The sequence below is a fragment of the Haliotis rubra genome, unplaced genomic scaffold, assembly GCF_003918875.1.
Source record: "Haliotis rubra isolate DU_JTF1 unplaced genomic scaffold, ASM391887v1 Scf402, whole genome shotgun sequence".
Taxonomy (NCBI): domain Eukaryota; kingdom Metazoa; phylum Mollusca; class Gastropoda; order Lepetellida; family Haliotidae; genus Haliotis; species Haliotis rubra.
The window spans coordinates 567,355-594,201 of NW_025767083.1; the positions used below are offsets into that span (position 1 = coordinate 567,355).

General features: G+C 40.0%; 1 pseudogene; it reads right to left on the reverse strand.

The window, feature by feature from the left end:
• Positions 1–255: 255 nt before the first annotated feature.
• On the reverse strand, positions 256–26,264 carry LOC124287619 (annotated as a pseudogene).
• Between the last annotated feature and the right edge of the window lie 583 nt (positions 26,265–26,847).

Sequence of the window (26,847 nt, forward strand, 5' to 3'; positions counted from 1 at the left end):
CATGGAAAATGTTCTGATCACTATCACTGTAATAACAGGTATTGCCATGTTCTGTGAAACACCTACAATCCAGAAACACAGCTTTCCGGACAATTACTGTCTGAAATGTCTATATCTATGTACCTATATCCACACAAAATACATATCTCCCTAATCCTAATTGTTTAATCCAGAACGGGTAATATCCCAATCACTTGGTTGCCACTGTGAGTGAGTGAGTCAGTCAGTGAGTGAGTCAGTCAGTGAGTGAGTGAGGAGGACAGGACACCAGGTGTCTACAGGGGAGGTGGATCTAGATGCAGGAATGTCACACACATATATGATAACATAACAATGAAACATGATTTTTCATTGGCTTGGTATATATCACTAACTGATCCATCTGTTGGACGGTGTAAGACATGTATACGCTGATTATACTTACATTCATATCTAACTGATGACATACAAAAGTTATACACTTATATAGAGGTAAATTGCTAATACTGCAGTGAAATACGATTTTGATGGAATAATGAATACTGTCAATTGTTGAACGAGCCTTAAACTGGAGTCTGTAAACCTTGAGTATTTCTAGACTGGGATTCAATCAGAATGCAGATCGGTGTAGAGGAAGTCCTGTTCAAAGTAGTTTCTAACAAAGTCCATCTAGCGCAGACTTAAAGCACAGGTCAGTACAGACTCTTCCAGATCAGTGTAGATTCAGAGTCCTCGAGTCAGTCTCGACTGATACAAATTCCAATGAGTGTTGTACCTATACCATTGATTCAGTGCTACCGTCCCTACTTTTCTCCACATAATCTTGAATGTCTCTCAGAGTGTGTTAAAAGTAACTCTGGACAAATATCAATTCAAACAGTATCTGTTTCAGTTTGGGCTCATCCCCAGATAACACCAATTGTCCCTCTGAACAGTAAGTCGGTGATGTGCCAACCCCATTGACAAATGTATGCTATAACAGACTTCATTCATTCAGAAATACTTGATGCCCTTAAGATAATTTTGAATGAGGAACTGCTTCTATTCCTGTACTGTATGTCAATGAAGGCACACTATCACAGTCATATCCTAAACATGGATACCATATTGAGCAAAACTGAACTGATAATTCAGAATCCAGAAAATGGGACACATTGGAAACAGTTCAATGATTCATTCTAAGAGCATTGCAATCCAAACATAGCATGGCAGGTGATGGCAGACCATGTACAGTATGGCATACCATATCATGCATGGCAGACTGCATAATGATTGGCAGGCCATATAAGCATGGCAGACCATTCATTCATAGCAGACCATATAAGGCATGGCACAGACCATATAAGGCATGGCACAGACCATATAAGGCATGGCAGAGACCATATAAGGCATGTCAGACTGCATAATGCTTGGCAGACCATATAAGGCATGGCAGATCTTCAAAGTTTATTTTAACTGCGTCCTCAAATAAATTGGCATCTTCGCTGGTTGGCAGTCATCATCTTTTTCCCCAGGATACTGGCAATCCTTCTCCTGTTCTCAGCAACACTCCCGCCTCGAATCTTACCCGGAGGCTTGGCTGACTCGCCATGGTAACCGATGTTGTTTGTAGGTGGTTGGTCACTAGGTGGCGTTGTGTTGGTGCGGGCAGACACCGGCTGACTCGGGACGGATGTGAGGCTGATGACACTGCCAGGTTTCCCGTGAGATGTTGCCATTGTAAGCACTGCGTTGTGACCCTGCAGATGCCGGGTACCCACCTTCAGAAGATAAAACATTGATATTGCAACACTAGAAATTATAAATACTGCATTGTACTGTTAATCTGGCTAGATATTGCAAGCCACAAACAGCGACTTTCTTAAGTTAAATATTTTATGCTCCAAAAGTAATTATACATATATCTTCTGTTTGATATAATAGGCAAAGTCAAAATTCTCAAACTGAGTTTCTGTGAAAATTGAATCAGTTTAGGTATGTTTGTAGATAAAGACCAAAAGAAAATGCACAATTTCCATTCTCCAAGATCTCTATAGTCCAAAAGAGGCATATTTTCACAAATTGTTATTCATCTGATATGCATTTTGGATCATCATCATCTACAATTGTAGCCACATACATTCAAAGCAGAACATCACTTGCCACATGAATATCATGTGTTCTTTCACTACAAACACTTTCATTAACCATCAATAAATAATGTGCTGATCATGAGCACTGTATTCTAATGTAGGGATCATGGACAAATATGACAGACAAATATGACAGCCAAATATTGAGGGTTCTTCTTCTGGTTAGGTGTTCATGAAGGTTGCCTTCGCTGTATGGCATTTCGGCAGACCTATCCCACCTCGGGATACATGGAGAAGGTGTCCCTCCTTGGGACGCATGAAGTGTGGTGTCCCTGATTAGGACGCATGAAGGGTGGTGTCCCTCCTTGGGACGCATGCAGGGCAATGTCCCACCTTGGGATGCATGGGTTTTTTTAGGGTTGACTATAGGCAATATATACAACACTTTCATGCAGGTGTTTTCATTAAGTTTTGTTTGTTTATTGTTCAACGCCTCACACAGGAATAATTCAAGCTATATGGAGGCAGTCTGTAAAAAATGAGTCTGAACTAGGGCTTCAACAAGTCCATTTTTTGGGACTCGAGTACTCGAGGGGTGAGACTCGACTCGGACCCGAGTACTCGAAATTCATACCTTTCAAGCAAACGATAGCGTAACCGGCATGACATGTGTTCCGATCACACAAGTGAACACTTACTTCATTCCGACTTCATATCGTCATGTGACTAACATTTCCTATTGGTCTGAATCAGTATTTGGATGTTTACTTGACAAATGTTTTTTTCTTCGTACTTCTTGTACTGCCTGCAAAACGCAGTGAGATACCGCACAGGCGGCATTTGGTTATTTTGCTCTTTTACTATCCAGATCAAGATACGCCCATACATTTGATTTTTTATCTTTCTCCATGTCTATCAATTGTCAAGATAGTTACCTAATCATTTTAAGAAGTGAAAACTCAAACGATTTATTATATTTACTCTCATCTGCAGACTTGTAGCAACTAATACCATACAGCCACACCGTGTGAGGAGTAAACTATTTAATCTAGGTGTTAATAAAAACATTATCAGATGGGTTAAAGAATTCAGGGTACATAGAACTCAGTATGTCAGTGTCAATGGCCATCAATCTTCTTTGCTCTCAACCTCTACTGGAGATCCACATGGCTGTGTTCCTTCATCCGTACTCTTCGTTTTGTATACCAATGACTGTTACTTGTCAATATATGACTTGTTCACTGTGAAATTTGGAGATGATGCCACTGTTACTGGCCTAATTTCTGATTCTGAACATTATTATCGTCAAGACATTGACAAAACCGTATTGGCAGTTTTTGATCAAACCTTTATTCAAAGTGTGTTGACCTACAATTTTCTATGTTGGTATGGGGATCTGTCTCATCGCAACAAAAACAAACTTTTCAAAATTGTTAATACTGCTTTGCAAAATTTCTGGAGTGTCTTTCAAGTATACTCCCTTTATCTATGAGCGCTTAGATTGTCAAAAGGGAGCTAAAATTAGATTTGATAGTTGATATATTTGATCTCACCATTTTGAACTACTTCCTTCTGGACGCTGCTGACGATTACCTTCCCTCAAAACAAACAGAGCTAGACAGTCTTTCATACCATCAAGTATTCGTGAATGCAACACATATTTTGAATCACCATCATGTGATTAGAACTAGAATTATTCAGCCTCTTTACCTATGTGGTTAATTGAATTATATCATGTCAGTTTTATTTATAAATAGCATTCGATTTGAGCATGTAATTATTGTGTACATTTTTGTGAACTGTATATATATTCATTTTGAGACAGTTTGGATGTATAAGAATTTCCTCCGGGATAATAAAGTTATATCTTATCTTAATATTAGACGTTAATGGCCGTTCATGCTTAGCACATGGCAGACAGTCTGTCAACGTCAAATAATCCGAGTTATCTTCCCTTTTCGAGTCCTCGAGTCCTTGAAAATAGACTCGAGTCCAGCTAGACCCGACTCGTCCTCGGGTACTCGAGTACCCGTGGAAGCCCTAGTCTGAACCAGACAATCCACTGATTGACTTTATGAGCATTGATTTACGAAATTGGGAAAATAATGATGACATGTACCAACCAGGTCAGCGAGCCTGACCACCCGATCCCGCTAGTCCCCTCTTATGTCAAGCATGGGTTGCTGAAGATCAATTCTAACCCAGATTTTTCATTGAGACACTGTACTGATAACCAGGACCTTGAGGATTATTCAAAGCAGAACATCACTTGCCACATGAAGATCATGTGTTCTTTCACTACAAACACTTTCATTAACCATCAATAAATAATGTGCTGATCATGAGCACTTTATTCTAATGTTGGCATCATGGACAATTATGACAGCCAAATATTGAGGGTTCTTCTTCTGGTTAGGTGTTCATGAAGGTTGCCTTCGCTGTATGGCATTTCGGCAGACCTATCCCACCTCGGGATACATGGAGAAGGTGTCCCTTCTTGGGACGCATGAAGTGTGGTTTCCGTAATTAGGACGCATGAAGTGTGGTGTCCCTGATTAGGACGCATGAAGGGTGGTGTCCCTCCTTGGGATGCATGCAGGGCAATGTCCCACCTTGGGATGCATGTTTTTTTTTAGGGTTGACTATAGGCAATATATACAACACTTTCATGCAGGTGTTTTCATTAAGTTTTGTTTGTTTATTGTTCAACGCCTCACACAGGAATAATTCAAGCTATATGGAGGCAGTCTGTAAAAAATGAGTCTGAACCAGACAATCCACTGATTGACTTTATGAGCATTGATTTACGAAATTGGGAAAATAATGATGACATGTACCAACCAGGTCAGCGAGCCTGACCACCCGATCCCGCTAGTCCCCTCTTATGTCAAGCATGGGTTGCTGAAGATCAATTCTAACCCAGATTTTTCATTGAGACACTGTACTGATAACCAGGACCTTGAGGATTATGACTGGATGTTACCTGCTGGTCTCTTCAGTTCCAGCAGCTCCCGCTTGGCTTCACTGAGAGCCTCGGTCAGCTCGAACCTCTCCTCACACTCCTTCCTCACGGTCTCCTGCAGGAACAGGTTCTGAAGCAGGAACACAAGATACATGTTTAGTGTAGCACAAGGTTCACATTCAGTCCACACAAGGTTCACATTCAGTCCACACAAAGTTCGCATTCAGTCCAACTCATGTACAGGTTCAGTCCAACACAAGGTTCACATACAGTCCAAACACAAGGTTCACATTCAGTCCACACAAGGTTCACATTCAGTCCAACTTCACATGTACAGGTTCAGTCCAACACAAGGTTCACATACAGTCCAGCACAAGGTTCACATTCAGTCCAACACACAAAGTTCACATTCAGTCCAACTTCAATGTACAGGTTCAGTCCAACACAAGGTTCACATACAGTCCAGCACAAGGTTCACATTCAGTCCACACAAAGTTCAAAGTTCACATTCAGTCCAACTTCAATGTACAGGTTCAGTCCAACACAAGGTTCACATACAGTCCAGCACAAGGTTCATATTCAGTCCAAACACAAAGTTCGCATTCAGTCCAACTTCAATGTACAGGTTCAGTCCAACACAAGGTTTACATACAGTCCAGCACAAGGTTCACATTCAGTCCACACAAAGTTCGCATTCAGTCCAACTTCAATGTACAGGTTCAGCCCAACACAAGGTTCACATACAGTCCAGCACAAGGTTCACAGTCAGTCCACACAAGGTTCTCGTTCAGTCCAACTCAATGTACAGGTTCAGTCCAACACAAGGTTCTTGGTACAGTCCAACACAAGGTTCTTGATTCAGTCCAACTCAATGTACAGGTTCAGTCTATTGTAAGGTTTGCATTCAGTCCAACACAAGGTTCTTGGTACAGTCCAACACAAGGTTCGCATTCAGTCCAATTCAATGTACAGGTTCAGTCCAACACAAGGTTTGCGTTCAGTCCAACATAAGGTTTGCGTTCAGTCCAAGTCAAGTTTCACATTAAGTCCAACTCAGTGTACAGGTTCAGTCCAACACAAGGTTCATGTTCAGTCCAGCTCAATGTACAGGTTTAGTCCAACACAAGGTTCATGTTCAGTCAACTCAAGCAGCTTCAGTATAACACAAGGCTAATGAAATTACAGATATAGAAGTATAAATCAAATCAAGGTACACGTTTAGTCCAACACAAGGTTCGCATTCAGTCCAACTCAATGTACAGGTTCAGTCTAATGTAAGGTTTGGGTTCAGTCCAGGTCAAGGTTCACATTAAGTCCAACTCGGTGTACAGGTTCAGTCCAATGTAATGTTTGTGTTCAGTCAAACTCAATGTACAGGTTCAGTCAAATTCAATGTACAGGTTCAGTCCAACACAAGGTTTGCGTTCAGTCCAACTCAATGTACAGGTTCAGTCCAGCTCAAGGTTCGCATTCAGTCCAGCTCAATGTACAGGTTTAGTCCAACACAAGGTTCATGTTCAGTCCAGCTTAATGTACAGGTTTAGTCCAACACAATGTTCAGTCCAGCTGTACAGTGAGTCCAACACAAAGCTCAACTCAAGCAGCTTCAGTCTAACACAAGGCTAATGAAATTACAGATATAGAAATTTAAATCAAATCAAGGTACAGGTTTAGTCCAACACAAGGGATGGCAACATCCAACACTTCAAATAATTCACACCCCACATTTTGTGTTTTACCCTCTCCCCCCCTTGTGTTTTACCCTTCCCTTCTTCCAACTCCCCCCTTGTGTTTACCCTCCCTTCTTCCCCTCCCCTTGTTTTACTCCCTTCTTCCACCCTCCTCCACCCTTGTGTTACCCCCTTCTCTCCCTTGTGTTTACACATCCCTTCTTCCAACCCCCACCCCTTGTGTTTACCCTTCCCTTCCTCCACCTCCCCACCCTTGTGTTTTACCCTTCCCTTCTTCCAACTCCCCACCCCTTGTGTTTTACCCCTCCCTTCTTCCACCCCACCCCCTTGTATTTTACCCTTCCCTTCCCCTTGTCTCACCTCCTCCATGGCCTCTGCCAGTCTGGCCTCTGTGCCTCGGATATGTTCCTTCTGCTGGTCTAGGTCGAGACGCATCTGTGACAGCGTCTCCTTCAGTGTCTGCATCTCCTCCACGCTGCCCTCACTCAGCAAGCCTGGTGCCACATTCACAAACTTTAATCAGTTTAGGAGGTTTGGCTACACTTTCAAAACTGTGTGGTTATTTCTGTGTTCAACAAACAACTACTTGAGTTATATCTGATTATGTACAAACAATCTTAGAGCTAACAATGACAAGAGTTACCACTGAACATAGCACAACATGTTGCCCTAAAATCAACTTTCTTTTCTATGAATTTGACAGCAGAAACAGTACTTTGCTAAAGATTTTGCTTTGTTGTTCTCCAGCTGTAAGATGGTAGTACTGGTACTCTGAACCAGAACATCAGTGAGCATAGATCCTGAAACTTGTGACTGGAATGGTGATATTCTGATTGAACTGTTGTTGATACCTAATAAGTGATAATAAGTGAGTGAGTATGGTTTTACGCCACTTTTAGCAATATTCCAGCAATATCAAGGCAGGGGACACCAGAAATAATAAGTAAATGAAAGTCACACAACATTGATTATACTTCGACTGTACTTCCTGTGACTAGATCTGATAGGTAGCAACATGATTACAATGTTTGCCTGACATGACCCGAGATGAAGTTGCAACTCTTGGCCATCACAACATGCAGCATGAAACTATCTCCCTCACCAAGTCTGTTCTCCAGGTTGGCTATGATGGCCTTGAGACTCGCCACCTCCTTCCTCAGATCCTGCTCGGTCTCCTTCGCACGTTCCAATTCCTCTCTAAGAAGTTTCACCTCTGAATCCATTTTGATCCTCATGTTGGTCAAGTCTCTCTCGTACTGGTTACGCTGTTCTGTCAGACGCCGCTCAACCTGACAAAGACGATTCATCACCATTCATCAACACTGGGTTATTTTGTGTTTTTATAATGAATTGTGGTACTTGTCTTGTCTCATGTTGACAATACATGTAAGATTATGGTTCTGTTTGATGGGCCAAAACACAGCAGTTGTCTCCCCTGTTAAACCTGACTTCTGCATCATTTACCTGATCCCCAACAGCTGTGTTGCCTCATCAAGTCTGACACAGTGAAAGCTATGCCAGCCAAATTCTGGTTTAAGCAGCCAGTGGACAAATCCAGGAGAAATTTAGGGAAGGACAAAATACTGCCATCAAGGTCAGAACAACAATTTCAGTCTGTGACAAGATTTTAGCCTGACCTTGGCTCTTGGCATAATTTCAGTTTTATTATGTGTAGCATCATTAGCTGAATGGTTCAGATTGAAAACAACATTTTCCTTCACTTGGTCTTTAGACAAGTGGCTAAAATCCCATGCCTCAATCTGAGTCAATACATCAAACAGGTTTCCTTTACTTGTGGAGCTAGTGAGGCAACAGATTACATTATTATATTTAGAAATTGGTCCTGTCTTTTAGGTGAACACTTGAGATGGAGGATGAAGGTTTATATACAGAGATTTAAACAAGCTATTTCGCCTTCTCGCCAGCACACACAAAAGAAAAGAAAGGGCAAGTGTCTATTTCCACACCCATAAAGCTCGACCATCTAACCTGAGTTACGTCCTCTGGTGTCAGGACATCTTGTCTGAAATCTAGACCAACTAGTGTCAACGATTTACAAATAATCACACCAATGTTTGATCAGTCTCATACTGTTGATCAGTTAAATGCAATGGCTGTGTGTACAGTGCATGATCTCACCTCTGAGTTCTTGCCACGACTCTCAGACTGATATTTCTCCAACAGCTTGTCATACTTATCTTTCTCTACTTGAAGTTCCTGAAAAATATAAAATAAAAGTAAAATATATAAACAAATTCAAACTGTAGAAAGGTTAATTGGGGTTCATCTTTAATGGATGTTCAAAATTGTTCCACTATACAACCGTTGTGCTGCGACATTTGTAAGTTAATGTTATAAACAACAGCGGAAACTCCCTTGGGACCTGGATGCTAAAAGATGGATGCCTCGTAATTACACTTGTGTCAAGCACACTATGATATTATACGAGCAGTGTTCTTACCGACACAAAGTCCTCCTTGAGGTTCTGTGAGAAGACAGTCATCTCCACCTGGTGTTTCTCACGCTCGGACTTCAGGGCTTGCTCCAGCTGATGATACACACAACAAGTTTCATACACACACAATGTTAACACACACATTTCAGACACACACAATGTTCAGACACATATCTCAGACACATACAATGTTAAACACACGACTCAGACACACACACAATGTTAACACACACATCTCAGACACACACAATGTTAAACACACAACTCAGACACACAATGTCAGACGTACATCTCAGACACACAATGTTAAAACACACATCTCAGACACACATAATGTTAAGACACACATCTCAGACACTCACAATGTTAAGACAAACAGATCACACACAGTGTTAAGACATACACAATGACAAGGCACACATCTCAGACACACAATGCTAAGACACACATCTCAGACATAGACAATGTTATGGCACACATCTCAGACAATGTCACACATATTCAGGCACACATCTCAGACACACACAATGTTAAACACACATCTCAGACACACAATGTCAGACACACATCTCAGACACACACAATGGTAAGACACACATCTCAGACACACACAATGTTAAGACACACATCTCAGACAAACACAATGTTAACACACACGTCAGACACACACAATGTTAACACACATCAGACACAGAATGTTAAGACAAACATCTCAAACACACAGAATGTTAAGACACACATCTCAGACACACAATGTTAAGACACACATCTCAGACACACAATATTTAACACACATCTTAGACACACACAATGTTAAGACACACTTCAGACTAAGTGTTAAGACACTCACAATGTTAAGGCACACATCTCAGACACACACAAAGTTAAGACACACCTCAGACACAGTGTTCAGACACGCAATGTAAAGACACACATCTCAGACACACACAACGTTAAGACACACACCTCAGACACACAATTTTAAGACACATCTCAGACACAGTGTTAAGACACACAATGTTAAGACACACATCTCAGACACAGCTGTTAAGACACACAATGTTAAGCACACATCTCAGACACAGTGTTAAGACACAATGTTGAGGCACACATCTCAGACACAGTATTAAGACACACAATGTTAAGGCACACATCTCAGACAGCATTAAGACACACACATGTTAAGGCACACATCTCAGACACAGTGTTAAGACACACAATGTTAAGGCACACATCTCAGACACAGTGTTAAGACACACACAATGTTAAGGCACACATCTCAGACACACACAATGTTAAAACACACATCCCATACACATCTACAGACCAAGACAAACATTCATGTTAAAACAGTACAGTATTCTCAGACACAGTAAATGATACAAGCTTTATGGGCAGATTTTTTTATCAGTCAGCACTCAAAATTTCCATAACCCAGGATCACTTGAGTAAAATAACATCTAAATATTTAATCCATATTTCACCCAAAAAAGTCTCACTTTCTCTGGCCAGTGTTCTGATTCTGCCAACTTATTCTTGAAGCTCTCCCTCAGTTGTTCGATCCGATTGTGGTGCGATGTGATCATCAGCTCCCTGCACAGCAACAACAACATCAACATGAGCTTATTACCACAAAATGTTTCATTTTATGCAAGTCAGATGAGTTACTGAATGAGTTAGTGCGTGTAATAAGTCACACCACATGAGAGGTATTCACTGCATTAATATCACGTAACACAATGACCCGGTTATAAAGTACGACATTACTGACCTCTCGGCTTTAAGTGCCTCCATGTCTCCACGGAGACGAGTCAGAGCTTCCTTCAGTTCCTTGCTCTCATCTGAAACAAGAGGACATGAAATATATGTCTGGATGAAATGCTTTCCTAAATGTTCCGAACATGGCACTTGGTAAAATGTCCTTTGTAAAATTAACTATAAATATTTATATTTCCCAGAATGTATTTTACAGAATTAGAAGGATTTTGTATTTTCTGATCAGAAAGAATTGGCATTAAAATTTACACCCATAACATACTAAAAAAATGCTAATTTGAAAATGCATAATTAATACAATCAAACCCAGCCATGATAACAGATGAATACATGAGACAATAGGATTTGTGAACTTGTCTAATTCAGTACATCAGAAATCTATATAGTCTGTGCCATGTCACACAACAGTTCAGCTGTTAACAGTGTATAAACTAATAGGGCTGTGCAATATTACCGGTAAACCGGTATATACCGGTACAGTATCTGGCGATACGATTATCGCGATATGGTTCAGATTCTGCAATATATTGGGTTTATCCCCTGGATTTCCATTGAAGGACATGGACACAGAGGAGTAGCACCTGTGTAGGGAGAGAGACAGAATATGACCTGGACATACTGATGGTTGCAGCGGTTCTGGAGTTGAACTCTTCCTCCTTGCGATGATGCTCCACAAATCTATTCTCCATGTCCTTCAGCTTCTTCTTGCAGGCTGCCAGGTCCGCTATCTTCTCCTGCAGGTCCTGGGTCACTCTGAAACATTATGAATCAGGGAGTGAAGTGTAAGGAAGAATCTTTTAAAAATGGGGATCCGAATCATGAAACATGGGGAACAAGATGTTCAGTGTGGGGGCCATATCATGAAACATGGGGAACAAGATGTGCAATGTGGGGACCATATCATGAAACACGGGGAACAAGATGTGCAATGTGGGGACCATATCATGAAACACGGGGAACAAGATGTGCAATGTGGGGACCATATCATGAAACATGGGGAACAAGATGTGCAATGTGGGGACCATATCATGAAACATGGGGAACAAGATGTTCAGTGTGGGGGCCATATCATGAAACATCGGGGAACAAGATGTGCAATGTGGGGACCATATCATGAAACATGGGGAACAAGATGTGCAATGTGGGGACCATATCATGAAACATGGGGAACAAGATGTGCAATGTGGGGGCCATATCATGAAACATGGGGAACAAGATGTGCAATGTGGGGACCATATCATGAAACATGGGGAACAAGATGTTCAGTGTGGGGACCATATCATGAAACATGGGGAACAAGATGTTCAGTGTGGGGTCCATATCATGAAACATGGGGAACAAGATGTTCAGTGAAACACGGGGGACCATATCATGAAACATGGGGAACAAGATGTTCAGTGTGGGGACCATATCATGAAACATGGGGAACATGATGTTCAGTCTGGGGACCATATCATAAAACATGGGAAACAAGATGTTCAAGTGTGGGGGCCATATCATAAAACATGGGGAACAAGATGTTCAGTGTGGGGACCATATCATAAAACATGGGGAAACAAGATGTTGAGTGTGGGGACCATATCATGAAACATGGGGGAACAAGATGTTGAGTGTGGGGACCATATCATGAAACAAGGGAACAAGATGTTCAATGTGGGGCCATATCATGAAACATGGGGAACAAGATGTGCAATGTGGGGACCATATCATGAAACATGGGGAACAAGATGTGCAATGTGGGGGCCATATCATGAAACATGGGGAACAAGATGTGCAATGTGGGGGCCATATCATGAAACATGGGGAACAAGATGTGCAATGTGGGGGCCATATCATGAAACATGGGGAACAAGATGTTCAATGTGCAATGTGGGGCCATATCATGAAACATGGGGAACAAGATGTGCAATGTGGGGGCCATATCATGAAACATGGGGAACAAGATGTGCAATGTGGTGACCACATCTGAAAGATGGGGAACAAGATGTTAAACATTGGAGACCAATGTGGGAATCACATGTGATCACAAGATGTTATACTTAATGTGTGTCACTCACAATAAAAGACTGTTTCACAAGTGAATCTTAATTGTAAGAAACAAAATAAACATAGAAGTGAGACAGATATGTGACAATCTGGAAAATATGTGTGTCAATCTTTCCAAATGATTCATTAAAATATCCTAGAGGTGACAGATATGAGATTGAGAGAGATGGTGAGGGAGAGGTACTTCTTGATTCTGCCTTGTATGAAGTGGAATCCGATACAAATCAGGTAACTGGTGATTGTGTGACTCACTGACTAAGTGATGACTCCAGGTGCTGGTCTCGCCTCCGACTCTGAGTCAGATGGTCCTCTGACTCCTTCGTCTTCAGCCTGGAACACAACCAAACACTCAAATACTGAGAACATCAAGGGAGATAACCAAAGGAACCAAGTTAAGTTGGCTTGTCAAATATAAACACAAAATTGTATGGTGTTTCACTACTGAACATAACATCACAGTATTATGTCATCAAATGTTTCAGCATATGTGGGTAGAGAATTTTTTCTTGAGCTTGTAATAAGACCTAATTTACTTTGATTTACAGACCAGCCTGAAATTTCAGAACTATTCATTCATGCTAGAGTTACCTCCCTTACAATAGCATGTCAAGAGTGAAACACTGACAGACATGACAGGATAGTTTCTTCACAAATATCCTTATTGTTTGTTTCATTAGTCTGTTTCGTCACGGTATGGCTGAAATATGGCCGATGTGATGTTAAACATTAACTCACTCACTCACTCATTTGTGTGTTTGCTGTTTAAGATTTTACTCAGTAATATGCCAACTGTATGACATTCGTCTGTAAATACCTGAATCGGGACCCAGACAGACACAGACAGACAGACAGACAGACAGACAGACAAACACCATGAGTATTTATCAATGCTATCAGGATACACTGACAGGAATCATCTGTGCCTGACCACCTGATACACTGCCTCACCTCACAACAAGCATAGCTTGGTGAACACCAATTTTAAGCTATATAGTAACCAACAGAAGTAATTAGGGCTAAGGGAGGCAACTCTGCTCAGTCTTGTGTGTTCCTAGATCTGAGAGTTCTGAGTTCAGAGGGACTCACCTGAGCTGCTCCTGGAACTGTTGAGCCTCCATACTGAGCTGTCTGTTTGTGGACGTCAGACTGGACACCTCACTGGACAACTCTGCAGGAACACACAGTTACTACATATTAACACACAGTTACTACACATTAAAACACAGTTACTACACATTAACACAGTTACTACACATTAACACAGTTACTACACATTAACACACAGTTACTACACATTAACACAGATACTACACATTAACACAGTTACTACACATGAACACAGTTACTACACATGAACACAGTTACTACACATTAACACAGTTACTACACATTAACACAGTTACTACACATTAACACAGTTACTACACATTAACACACAGTTACTATACATTAACACACAGTTACTACACATTAACACACAGTTACTACACATTAACACAGTTACTACACATTAACACACAGTTACTACACATTAACACAGTTACTACACATGAACACAGTTACTACACATTAACACACAGTTACTACACATTAACACAGTTACTACACATTAACACAGTTACTACACATTAACACAGTTACTACACATTAACACACAGTTACTACATTAACACACAGTTACTACACATTAACACACAGTTACTACACATTAACACAGTTACTACACATTAACACACAGTTACTACACATTAACACAGTTACTACACATTAACACACAGATACTACACATTAACACACATTTACTAAACATTAACACACAGTTACTACACATTAACACAGTTACTACACATTAACACAGTTATTACACATTAACACACAGTTACTACACATTAACACAGTTACTACACATTAACACAGTTATTACACATGAACACACAGCTACTACACATTAACACAGTTACTACACATTAACACAGTTACTACACATTAACACAGTTACTACACATTAACACACAGGTACTACACATTAACACACTGTTACTACACATTAACACACAGTTACTACACATAAACACACAGTTACTACACATTAACACAGTTACTATACATGAAAACACAGTTACTACACATTAACACAGTTACTACACATTAGCACAGTTACTACACATTAACACAGTTACTACACATTAACACAGTTACTACACATTAACACACAGTTACTACACATTAACACAGTTACTACACATTAACACACAGTTACTACACATTAACACACAGTTACTATACATTAACACACAGTTACTACACATTAACACACAGTTACTACACATTAACACACTGTTACTACACATTAACACACAGTTACTACACATGAACACGGTAACTACACATTAACACACAGTTACTACACATTAACACACAGTTACTACACATTAACACACAGTTACTACACATGAACACAGTAACTACACATTAACACACAGTTACTACACATTAACACACAGTTACTACACATTAACACACAGTTACTACACATTAACACACAGATACTACACATTAACACACAGTTACTACACATGAACACACAGTTACTACACATTGAACACAGTTACTACACATTAACACACAGTTACTACACATTAACACAGTAACTACACATTAACACACAGTTATTATACAATAATGTGGCAGTCACATATATTTGTGTTCCTGTCAAATAAACTATACACTGTACACCACTGTAATTATTATTAATGATAATAGTGGCATTAGTATTTGTGTTACACTGTACACCACTGTACACCACAGTAATTAGTATTAGTGATAATAGTGGCATTAGTATTTGTGTTAGTATTCGTACTAGTTATTGGTATACAGTGTACATAGTATTGATATTTGTGTTAGTATTGGTACTAGTTATTAGTATATAGTGAATATAGTATTGGTATTTGTGTTAGTATTAGTACTAGTTATTGGTATACAGTGTATATAGTATTGGTATTGGTGTTAGTATTAGTACTAGTTATTGGTATACAGTGTACATAGTATTGGTATTTGTGTTAGTATTAGTACTAGTTATTGGTATACAGTGTATATAGTATTGATATTTGTGTTAGTATAAGTACTAGTTATTAGTATATAGTGAATATAGTATTGGTATTTGTGATAGTATTAGTACTAGTTATTGGTATACAGTGTATATAGTATTGGTATTTGTGTTAGTATTAGTACTAGTTATTGGTATATAGTGTATATAGTATTGGTATTTGTGTTAGTATTAGTACTAGTTATTGGTATACAGTGTATACAGTATTGTTATTTGTGTTAGTATCAGTTATTAGTTATTAGCTATTGATATTAGTTAGCATTACATGGGTGACAGATTTTAATTAAGAGGTGATACTACACCTTAAATATTTTAACTTGGTTATGTTTGGGTCAGTCACTAACCTATCACTTCCTTTTGTTTAAACCAGGGCAAATGTTCTGGTTGAGTGGCTGACCCTATTGTTCTTAGCTTGCATGCTTTTTAACCCTCACTTGCACCTCAGTCACTAAACAGACAAGTCACCAACAGACTGCAGCAAGTTTATTATTTTCAATTACTTCACTACTGTCAAGGTATGTTTGTTTAATTAAATACATAAACACATATGTGTATATCTTTTCATAAATAAGGTTATATAAACATTATATTATGTATGCTAAATATTAAAGGTAATTTGTACATTTGTGAGAGATTTAGTAAATGGCAAAATCTCCTGGACAGGCAGGTCTTTGAATGAGTATTTTGATTGCTACATTTATGAAGCTTTTACCATGCATGTGTTGTGTATGTATGTGTATTTATGATAGTATTAGGATGTTTGGTATTTTACTGTGTGCTATGCCTGATCTGTAAATATATGCTTACAGTAATTCTGATTTGATGATAATATCTACATGTGTAAGGACATTGTGCTGGGAAGTTAGTTTTGAATTATTTCCATATTTGTAGGCTAAAGTTGGAGTCAAGTCACTGTAGCCATCTCCATGTAGTCGTTGATAATGTGACCTACAACTAGGGGCCATACTGCTGGTATGTTTGCATATTTTCATCATGTAAATATATACAACTAAATATTGATGACATTTTACACACAGTAAGATGTGTGTATATTTCATATATTCTATACCTACTACTACATATCTGGACAACTGTAATTCAGGTTGTATCTTACTTGTCAGCACTGTGTAGTCAGATGTTTCACTGTGTCGCAAGGCCAGTATTATAACACCATGCAGTGATTCTATATCTACCGTCTTCATTTAATGATGCATATGATGTATGTGTTATCCATTCGTTTGTTTGCACGCCAAATGAATTATCATGCTCTGATTACATTTATTATCTTATTCAATGTCATTGTGTTTTTCAGGGTGTGCTAAGAAATAATGAAATAATACCCAGTCATGGAATAAAGTGTCACACCCGTAGCCATGTTGTCATCTTCATTCGAGATGAAGCCATAAAGTTGCTACATTAACACACAGTTACTACACATTAGCACAGTTACTATACATGAACACACAGTTACTATACATGAACACACAGTTACTATACATGAACACACAGTTACTACACATGAACAGTTACTACACATGAACACACAGTTACTACACATGAACACACAGTTACTACACATTAGCACAGTTACTATACATGAACACACAGTTACTACACATGAACACACTGTTACTACACATGAACACACAGTTACTATACATGAACACAGTTACTATACATGAACACACAGTTACTATACATGAACACAGTTACTACACATGAACACACAGTTACTACACATGAACACACAGTCTACACATAATGCACACAGTTAATATACATGAACACAGTTACTACACATGAACACACAGTTACTATACATGAACACAGTTACTATACATGAATACACATATTCATGATTATTTCAGCACATTGTCAGTAGAGATGCTTCCTGCTCTGTGAAATGTCTCCAAACAAACGTTTCAAGAAATATTTACTTACTTTCTGTAGGAGATAAATAAATCTAATATTTTAAGCCTCAGGCCTCAGAATACATGAGAAAGTTACCACCTCTATGAAAGGTTTTAGCACTTGGTAAATGTAAGTAGAGGCACCGAAGTGAAGGTCTGCAGACTTTAATACTGAAGGAGTTGACAGACCAAGTCTTCATGAGATGAATGAACAGTGGTTACAGCTTTCGCTTGTCATGCTGAAGACATGGTTTGTGGGTTCCATTTCCCACATGGGTACAATGTGTGAAGCCCATTTCTGATCTTCCCAGTCGTGATATTGCTGGAATATTGCTAAAGGTATAAAACCAGAGCAAAATCACTCTCAGACCACGGATCATACTAATGGTAGTAGAGATTCAAACCTACAGATCCTGGTATCAAAGGGAGACGATGATGACCAGCCATGACATACACCATTGGGCCACCTGTCTCATAAATGTTTGTCTTGTATGAATACTACAGAGTCATAATGAGCAAGAGAGGGTGATGCAGTAATTCTTCAAGAGATACTTACTTGACACTGACTCCTTCAGCTGGTCGCACTCTGCTTGGATTGTGGTCAGTCTATCAGCCTTGACCTTATGTTCAGCAAGTTCTGACTTCAATGTCTTGGAGGACTGAGTGAGGACACTGTTCTCCATCTCCAGGACCCCCAGGCGTGACTCCATCTCCGCACCGCCTGCTTACACACATTCACCACTTTACATGATATACACATTTTACTATATAATACTGGTCAAAACCTTTACTGATTCAGGAAGCTATCTGCAAACACAGTAACTACAGACATGAGTGTGTGAGTGAGTATGGATTTACACTGCTTTAGGGCAATATTCCAGCAATATCACAGCAAGGGACACCAGAAATGGGCTTCACACATTGAACCCATGCCGGGGATCAAACCCGGGTCTTCTGTGTGATGAGCCAATGCTTTAACCACTAGGCTACCCAACCACCCCCACTACAGACATGAGAATAAGATAAGTTGTGATATAAATATCATAAGTCAGATTGTACAGTTTTACATTTACTTTTTACATACAGTCCAGAAGTGTATGAAATATGTTTCAACAGTATTAGCCAGCTAGGGCAGCTAGATCTTTTACTTTATTTTCCTCTTTTAGACTAGTACAGCCAACAAGTAAGAGAAGATATTTGATAAAACAGAGAAAATATATCGCAGGTTTTAACAATGTTAGACCGTCAATCCGAGTCAGTATCAAACACATAAATGAATCTGTTCTCTGAAGAAGAGAAGTTACACAAATGTTGCAACCACTGAGCATCCATGACAGTCTATCAAGACTGTACCTATATAGTGAATTTGACGAAAGTGTAACCTGCAGATAAGATCACCCCCTTCTTACTTTTTGGTCCTCAAAATTTCGGCTTATCTACGGTGATATACGGAAACTATTCCATCTAAAGGGCCTGCGATGTACCTATTCTCTCAACAGCTGAAAGGGGCATTATTCACTCTGCACTTCTGATGCTGTCCATTCTTTGTTGGGTAATAATAACATATAGTTGTTTCTTCACTTATCTGGCTTAGGCCACAATAAAATAAAGCTACCTTATAAAGATTCAGAGCATATATATTTGAAACTTAACACCAGTCTAGTTTAGAGTACCAATGATGATCCGGGTTAGAATTTCATCTTCAGTAACCCAAGCTTGTTGTAAGAGGCAACTAACGGGATTGGGTGGTCAGACTCGCTGACTTGGTTGACACATGTCATCAGTTCCCAGTTGCATAGATCGATGCTCATGCTGTTGATCACTGGACTGTCTGATCCAGACTCAATTATTTACAGACCACTGCCAAATTGCTGGAATATTGCTGAGTGCGGTGTAAACCTAAACTCGCTGACTCACTCTAATACATAGACAGGGCTGGCTGACAAGTGGCTTGTTGGACCTACTTTTAGCATAGGCTTGCCATGCTTGCAGGATCTGTGTGGACAGCTTCTTGATGAGTTCGCTGCTGTCAGTCTTCTGTTTGTTTGCCTGGTCCTTGAGGGACGTTAACTCTGTTCGATGTTGTTTCAGTGACGAGGATGTTTTTGCAGCTGATCACAAAGATCCTTATTATGCTTCCTGAAAATTTTCCAAAAGTGACTTTGAGCTAATCATTATTGTGTATAATAAACACGTATCATTATCTTCAGATTTCAGTGCTATGTACAGAAAATTGTTACTTGATTAAAATGAGGTTTACTGGGCATGGAATATTGAATAATACAGGAATACTTTGGTTCTAGAATTTGAGGTTTAACAAATGAAAATAGTTGTGAATCACAGGGGTCTGTTCCACCAGTAGGCACTAGAACACTGATATAATCAGGCTGTTTCTGGGACCTATCCACCATCTTTGATGACACAATTTAGTGATCCATGGTGATATACAGTTCAGCACTACCGTGTGGCACTGATATAACTGAGATTGAGTTTCTCTGCAGTCTGACATACCTGAGTTTCTCTGCAGTCTGACATACCTGGTGCCTGACATACCTGAGTCTAACATACCTGAGGTTTCTCTGCAGTCTGACTTACCTGAGCTTCTCTGGCAGTCTAACATACCTGAGTTTCTCTTCAGTCTAACAGTAATCTACCTCAGTTTCTCTGCAGTCTAATATACCTGAGTTTCTCTGCAGTCTAACAGTAATATACCTCAGTTTCTCTGCAGTCTAATATACCTCAGTTTCTCTGCAGTCTAACAGTAATCTCAATGCAGTCTGATACAGTAATATACCTGTTTCTCTGCAGTCTAACATACCTGAGTTTCTCTGCAGTCTAACTGTAATATACCTCAGTTTCTCTACAGTCTGACTTACCTGAGTTTCTCTGCAGTCTAACATACCTGAGTTTCTCTGCAGTCTGACTTACCTGAGTTTCTCTGCAGTCTGACTTATGTCATTCTGCCCCTGCTGGATGACATTCAGCTTCTCCCCACTTGACTGAATTACATTCTGCAGTCCTGAGATGCTGTCAACACAAGCAGTGAGATTAACACCATTTATTGAGATTGAAATGCTCAAAGTGAAGCAGATGTTTTACCCACAAGAATACATGACAAACCCAGAAACAGAATCTCAGCAAATTTGAGAACTGATTTCATGAGCCTTGGTTTGTAGCATACCTACAATAAGGGACATAAGGGACATAACTCTAACCAGACACTAGGCCACCTGTGCCCCGCATTACAGGAACCACATGTCAAGAGAAACTGATTACTTGTCAGAATGAACCACGGCAAGCAAACATGTTCTGTAAATGCAGGCCTATTTTAAATAGAGACAATAACAAATTTGATGACTACAAAACAACCTACTGGTTCCGCCAAACATTGGCTGACAGGAACATTCTGACAAGACATAAACAATCTGGTGAGACGAGATGTACAGAGAATCCCTGTTGTTGTACTGGATGTGTAGCAGACCTACCACTCATCCTTATGAGAAGCTTCCGCCTTGAGCAGCGTGATGATGTCACGCTGTTGATTCAGCTGACTGGTCAGTTCCTCCTCTCGCTGCGGTCCCCCACGGAGATGCTGCAACTCTTCCTCTGCAGCTGCCAGCTTTTCTTGCAGTGCTGGGACAGAGGAAGAACCAATCTGACATTCAGTAGTGAGTTAGTTGGGTTCAACACCATATTGCACACGTGTCAGGCTACAGTGATGCAGGATTTAGATGTTACAACTTTAGAGAAACCAGCCAGCATGGATATGGTGCTGTCAAACCTAGAAACACAGCTGGGGGAACCTGTGTTTGCAGGATTCTCACATGCCCGAAATATGCAGCTTTGGGTGGCAAATTGCGGTACCTGTGCCCAAACATTCAGTAGTATCACAGAATCTCACAGCAAATCTTACGATTGTGATTTACTACTTTAGACCAGGGGCGTAGCTACCATAATAAAAAAAAGCCCGAGCTTACACATGATTGTTGCTAAAAAGGCTGGGCAAGCCCTCAATACCATCTAAATATAAAGCTTTGCAACATATCGGCCTTACAGGAAAAACATGGCTTACTACGCACCTACTTTAGACTTATACTCAGCAATCTCTACTGATCAGTCTAACATGATGCTTTTCTTACTGGTCCAACAGAGCTCATTCAGCCATTATAGAATACACAAACTAAATCACTGAATAATGTAGCTTTTTGAGCTGATGTCATTCTGAGTAATTGCAAAATACATCACAGTTAACTTCCCTGAGACAAAGAGTAATTAAGTTGGGTGTAATGTTGCCTCGTCAGCTGCACGTGGGAGGGACGTTTGTGTGCTGGTCTCAGCTGTTTACTACTTTGGTGAAACCCACAAGCATGCCTGGTGAGGTGATGACAAACAAACAATCATATTAACTGGGGTTTACCTGGATTCAAACCTACAGGCACAGATTTCTGGCACCCCAGGGGACACAACTCTGCAGAGCTCCTTAGACTGAGCCACCCAAAATTTAAAAGTGAGTGAGGGAGCTCTTCTAGCTAAATCATGTCATTTTTGCAAGTACAAACACAAGAATGTCCTTCAGATATTGCACCAATCTTGATGTTTTGGTGTGAGGTGAGGTGAAGTGAAATTGGGTTTAACGTCATGCTTGAGAATATTGCGCTCATATGACGACGTGCATGCGTGTGTATGTGTATGTGCGGCTGCTTGTACTAGCCCAGACTTAAGCTGGTTTTATAGTGCTAGCTCACCTGAGATACCATGCCGCAGTGAAGCATGAATACCCCACTCAGACACATTATACTGACTCGAGCCGACCAGTCCTTGTTGTACCCATTAATGCCGAGAGCCTGGCAGGGACCAACAAGTACCATATTTTAACCTCTTTTGGTATGACGCGGTCGGGGATCGAACCCGCGACCTTCCGATCACCGGGCGGACGCTCTAACCACTACACCACGGAGGCGGTCGTTTTTGGTGTGATACTGTCACATAAGTGATTATGGTTCTGCTTGTTCCACGTGGCATCACTCATCCCATTACCTTTGATTTCATTGTGTATGAGGTAGCTGACCCCACAGTACTGGCACACGGTCTCCCCCCGGGGCATCTCTTGTATGGGGGCAGGCAGGGGATGTTGAGGAGTGTAGTGGTGGAGATCTTGTGGCATTCCATTTTGTGACATCTTAATTATCCTCTGGATTCGACTTGATTACGTATCACACAGATGTGCCTTGATGGCTGGACACTGCTGCCACATCACCACACACTGAAACAGAAACAGCAACATTTCATTTTAAGTTAGTGACTTAACCCTTGTAACACTACAGTTTCCCAGTCAATCACAATGTCACTAGGTGTCAGCTTAACGTGGAAGAAGGACCAAAGTGATGCTTGTCTTCAACAGTCTCATCTTTGGTGAAACGACCGTGAAGATCCGGGTTAGAATATTGATCTTCAATAACCCATGCTTGTCGTAACAGGCGACTAACAGGATCGGGTGGTCAGACTTGCTGACTTGGTTGACACATGTCATCGGTTCCCAATTGCGCAGATCGATGCTCATGCTGTTGATCACTGGATTGTCTTGTCCAGACTCGATTATTTACAGAACGCCGCCATATAGCTGGAATATTGCTGAGAGCGGCGTAAAACTAAACTCACTCACTCACTCTTTGGTGAAACCCACATAGTGCTGTATACTTAAAACTTAGAAATAGAATCTGGACCAGTTGGCATTCAAATTTCAAACGAATGATTTTAGATGATATATCTCACCTTTGATGTCTGTCTTTGATATCAAATATATCAACACTCATTGATAAAAACCAAGTTTGTGTTGTGATTGTTGAGATTGTTTTAATAGTAATATCTTATTGGGATATCATGTAGGAGTTTTAATATTGGTATTCCACTCTGTCGCAGCATACTGACTCCGAGATCACAGGACCTTGCCTTATCCCCTTAATGTCGAACACAAGACAGGGTAACAAGAGGTAACATATTTAAATCCGTGGATTGAACCCTCTGCTCACTGGAAAGATACTTGATCCGCTGGACTACAGCGGTCACCTGTAAACAGTTTTGACAAACCATTGTTTGAGATATGAGCAGAGATCCATTCTGTCAGAGGTACACATGACTCTCATGTCTCCTTGTATAACAAACAAATGTGTAGGCAGAAGGGGACGTAACACTGCATCCTCACGGGGAATGTGCAGTCGACTTTCACTGATCAGTCATTCATCACTGCTAGATAGAATGGGTACAGCTAAACCATATACAAGTACTACATGCAAACACTCTGCAAACTTATTATGTGAATTATCTATCCTTCACATTGTAAAATATTATATCAAGTTTGAATCACAAGTCGGGTGCTAGACAGGTTGACTGTCCTCTTGGCTCAGTTAAACCACAAGTACAATCGTTATTGTATTTCTTCATCTGTTCTAGATAAAATATCAGTTTTTATGCATGTCACCCATGAGTTCCACAGTTCAAACTGTTAGAAAATATTTCAGATGTTGCAAAAATAATACCCACATGCAATAAATTGCTGCATAATGCATCACAAAATTGCACATGCACCATTGTACACAAAATACAGAGCTCGAAAATTTGACACATCCGCTGGTATTGACTATTAAAATTTGTTTCAGGCAAGTGAAAAACATAATTTGCTCGTCCTAGAGGACGAGTACGTTTTCAGACCCAAAAGTAACATTTTTCTTTTTCCATTTTTTTTCCAGCTATCTTAAATGGTGAAAGAATTCAATTTTGTCAAAGATTTTGTATGGAAGACAAAGTAAGTAATGTTTATTTTAGTTTTATTCCAAACAAACATTTTGAAATAAAATAATTAAAATTTATATTCATTGTGATGCATGATCTTAGGGCTAGTGCAATTCTAGAACGACGAGTGGAAAGTTCATATTTTTCGCCTTATAAGGCGAGTGCAGATTTTAAAATTTTTCGAGCCCTGAATTAGCATGGTGAAAGGTTTTAATAGGCATCTTCTGTGAGGACATAAGGGGATTCGCCCTTGTCAATGAGGTCCTCTGTTGCTGGGCCAAAATCTGTTGTATTTAACTGATCATGATCTCACTGAGCAACTAACTAAATAATAAGAAATAATGAACATGAAGGCATATGTTTGAGACTTATTTTACTGGCTGCCGTGACTGACTAGAGGCACATATTGATGACGTCATCACATATGATGTGGTAAGGTTTCAGTAAGAATCATAGGTGAGGATTCAAGGGATTCCCTTTCACTGACAATGACTGAATGAGGTTCTCCCTTGCTGTATTGAATCTCAGTTTGTTGAGTCGCTCATGCTAATTGACATCTGGTGTATATGTGGAATACATAACACAGTACTGGATGGATGACTGAGAGTTGGAGTGTTGTGTCCCTTTAACATGTTTAATGTCAAAGTCTGTTGTCAATGTCATTTTATATCAATTTTGTAGTTTATGGGACGTCGATACAAAATAGTAATAAGGGTGTTTGCTGCTATATTATCTTTATCGGTTCCATTATTACTGCTGCTGTTTGTTTGACAATTACTCCTTTAGTGTTGTTCAGTAAAATACATTATGGTTAACACAAAACCTGTCGGCTGAAGCCGTAAACCGACAAAATTGGGCTATTTCTGCTATAAATTTGGGGTTGATGAAGACATAGTATACCCTCGCCATGAAGAATATAGCACCTAATTCAAACAATGCCATGAGCTAACCCTACGTCAGAAAAATTACGCAGCACAAATGCCACATTTGTGATGGAAAGAACACTGGTCTACTGTGGCAGAGACCATATGGTCTCTGATTGTGGTAGACGCTGTTAGGCTATCGTGTGATCGAAAACGGAACAGTTTTATCAAACATTTTCTGTGATGAGCGTTTTCAAACAGTCACGATTTTCGTTTAAACACAAGCGAGGAAAATTACAACATGAACATATTCTTACATTTCCACACGGCACTAAGCTCGAAAAACATTCACACGGCTGAATACATATTCCTTCAATCGTATTTCAACTTGTGTTCCTTGGCATCCATCTTGGAAACTAACCAAAACAATTTAGTGACTGGTTTCGTCTAAATGAACATTTTTTGTTAAAGTAAATACTAAAGTTATATTATATCGATAACAAACATATTATTGTAATGTTTGGAGCTTCGTGAGATGACATATGTCAAAATAATATGTCAAAATTAGTACAAATACCGCGAAGAAATACTTTGCGACATAACACAAAACGTCAATATCCGGGGCAAGGATTCGGTTGAACTGGTTCCCATCTTAACCCGGGTGCGCAAACGTTTTCATTAAATGGAGAGACGGGTCCCAGCTTAGGATTGACTGTTTTTAGTCCGGACACAGCGTGTTCAAGCAAAGACGTACGTTGGTTCAAGTACCGGTCAACTTCATACTGAATGACTTGTCACAAGGCTTGAAAACATACTACTAGATGAATGTCGTTGCCTTCATAGTTCATTTTTATAAGGAGACGCTAAGGGGTTTTTTTTAATAAGGACTTATTCTTGAACTAACTAGGCCATTATGTAGAGTGATTACACAATGCCATTTAGAAAGTGGTCAAATGTAACATGTTATATTTGGAATGACACTCAAATCTAACATATGTTACATTTGACCACTTTCGAAATGGCATTGTGTAATCATAGTTTTCGGCCGTGGGAGCCGTGCCAATTAACACATCAGAGGGGTACACAAAGTCCGCAGTCTGGACTACCAGTTGTCCGACATCCATTTCGGTCGAAGTCGCGGTAGCTGAGCGGGTTAGGCGGCTGACTTTGTGTGCTGGCGATTAGGTGCCCGACTCTG